This window comes from Notamacropus eugenii, chromosome 4 (genome assembly GCF_028372415.1).
Source record: "Notamacropus eugenii isolate mMacEug1 chromosome 4, mMacEug1.pri_v2, whole genome shotgun sequence".
In the NCBI taxonomy this organism is placed as follows: Eukaryota; Metazoa; Chordata; class Mammalia; order Diprotodontia; family Macropodidae; genus Notamacropus; species Notamacropus eugenii.
Window position 1 is genome coordinate 136,953,627 of NC_092875.1, and position 2,888 is coordinate 136,956,514.

At 33.9% G+C, this 2,888-nt stretch overlaps 1 pseudogene; it reads left to right on the forward strand.

The window, feature by feature from the left end:
- The first annotated feature begins 245 nt into the window (after positions 1-245).
- Positions 246-1,695, forward strand: LOC140502344 (Y-box-binding protein 1 pseudogene; annotated as a pseudogene).
- The last annotated feature ends 1,193 nt before the right edge of the window (positions 1,696-2,888 follow it).

A 2,888-nucleotide genomic window follows, 5' to 3' on the forward strand; every position in this document is an offset into this window, starting at 1 on the left:
ATAGAGAAGTGAGCCAAAGTTATAGTAATACTAGCTATTCCCCAATTGATAAATTGTCAAAGGATATGAAAGGAAATTTTCAGATAAAGAATTCCAAGCTAACTATATTTATATGAAAAATATGTAATTCAATATTTATTAAAGGAATGAAAATTTAAACAATTCTTAGGTGCCAATTCCCACTATCAAATTGGTTATTAAGACATAAAAATGAAAATGAGAAATTATGTAGGGCATGTGGAAAAATGGTACACTACAGCACTGTTGGTGGTATGGTGAACTGATCATACCACTCTGCAGAACAATTTGGAATGATACCCAAATGACTAAAAAAACTGTTCAAACCATTTTACCCAGCATTACAATTACTAAACTTGTATCACAATATTGTTTTAAAAAGTGGAGAAGACCTATATATACAAAACTACTTTTACCAACTCATTTGTGGTGGCAAAGAATTGGAAATCAAGGTTATTCCCATCAATCGAGGAATGACTGAACAAGTTGAGGTATATGATTAAGATGAAACATTATTGTGGTATGAAAAATGTGCAGAATGCTTTCAGGAAAAAAATCTGGAAGGACTTATATGAATTGATACAATGTGAAGTTAGCAAAACAAAGAAAATGGTGTACAGTTAATACAATTCTGTATGATGAATGATCATTTCTGAATGACTTAGCCATTCTCAGCAATACATTGATCCAAGAAAACTTGGAAGAACTTAAGATGAAAAAGGTTACACATCCCCAGAGAAAGAACCAATGGTATCTGAATACATTTTTAAGGACACTTTTTTAAACTACATTTTTCTTGATTTTTTTTCTGTTTTCTTTCACAACATGACTGTCATGCTTTGCATGACTACTCCCAAAAAGAAACTTATATTGAACTGCTTGCCTTCTCTATGGGAGTAGAAGGTGGGGAGGGAGTAACGCAGAACCCAAAATTTTATAAACAACTATTAAAAGTTGTTTTATATATAACTGGGATAAAATAAACATTTTTTTTAATTACAAAAAAGAAAATAACCACAGGAAGTGCCTTCTCAGTGTAAGAGATGAAGAGATTGTGGAGTTTAATGTCGTTGAAGGAGAAAAGGAAGCTGAGGCAGCTAATATTACAGGCCTAGGTGGTTTTCCAGTGCAAGGCAGTAAATATGCAGCCTATCATAACCATTATAGAAATTATCCATTCATAAGGATCCTCTATAGCACTATCAGGAGAGTTACAGGAATAGCTAGAGTGGGGAAAACAAAGAGGGATCAGAGAGTGTTCCAGTCCCAATAACTCTGTACCTACCACAACAGCAGTTCCCACTTTACTACATGCAGAGACCTTATGGGCACTGAGCACAGGATTTCCACCCTGCTTGCAAGGAGAAATAATGGAGGGTGCTGACTACCAGAGTTCAGAAAAATAAGGTAGACCAGTGAGATAGAATATGTATCAGGATTAAAGAACATGATTCTTCAGGACCCTCGTAGTCAAAGACAGTCTAGAGAAGAAGGTAACAAAGAGGACTATGAGAACCAAGGACCCAGACTGAGCACTCAGGGGTACTGTCATAATTTCAATTGCCATGCAGATGCCCAGAGATCCCTAAAGCACAAGATTACTAAGAGACAAAAGCAGCAGCAACACTATCTGAGAATCTGCCTCTTCCAGAGGCTGAGCAGGGCAGGGCCGAGTAAATGCTAACTTACCATCACCACCATCTTCTGGTACAGTTCTCATACAAGAGGAAAGAATATGAAATTCCAGAAATAATAAGAAATGAACAAGATATTTGGAATGGAAGGCCTGAGTGCTTGTCTTTTGCTGTTGACAAGACAACTAGAACTCTGCATTACCTATTGAGCATAGAATTTTTATTACTTTTATATTAAGAAGTCTTTTTTGTTTGGAATGACAAATATGTTTATTTTAGTTTTGTTTAAAGCCTGATTTTCTCAATACCCCTTTAAAATTTTTTAAATTCTTTCATACATGGTCAAATTGAGACTTATAAGAACCTTATTTACAATATGTTTAACAGTACATCTGATTGTTTCAAAAATTTTAAATCTGCAGCGCCTGCAAGCAAAAGCCTTTAAATTAAAAAAAAAAAAAAAAAGGTACTACTGGAGCACTTCATCATCTCTAGAGTAATTCTTTCTAATTTCTGCTTGATGTGCTCCACACCCTTTATCAAAATAGCAACATATTTCGGGAAACATGAATTTCTATACACAACTGAGTATACACACACATAAACACTAATGTATATACACATACACATATACAGTTCTCTGGATATTTATGAGAGGCTTATAAAACAAGGTAATTTCAGCTGATACATCTTTTTAATTTTTAAAATTTTAGTTTTCTTTTTAATTTTAGTTCCAAATTTTTCCGTCTCCCAAAGTGTCCCACACCCTCTAAGAAGACAAGTAATATATCAATTTTATATGTGAAACCATTCAGAATATATTACTAACTATATTTTAAAAAAATTTTAAATCAAGAATTTGAAAAAATTAGATTTCAGTTTGCCTTCAGAGTTCATCAGTTCTTTCTCTGAAGTAGAAAACATTTTTTTCCTCATGAATCCTTTGGAATTGTCTTGGATCATTGTATTGATCAAGTTAGCCAAGTCTTTCACAGTTGAGCATCATTACAACATTGCTGTTACCGTGCACAATTATCTCCCAGTTCTTTTCATTTCATTATGCATCAGTTCACATAGGTCTTGTTGTGTTTCTCCCCTTGAAGTCATCTCTTTCATCCTTTCTTAAAGCACAGCAGTACTCCATCATAATCATATGCCATTCTCTAATGGATAAGTATCCCCTTGATTTCGAAGAGCTATTATAATTATCTTTGTACATACATGCCATTTTTTCTC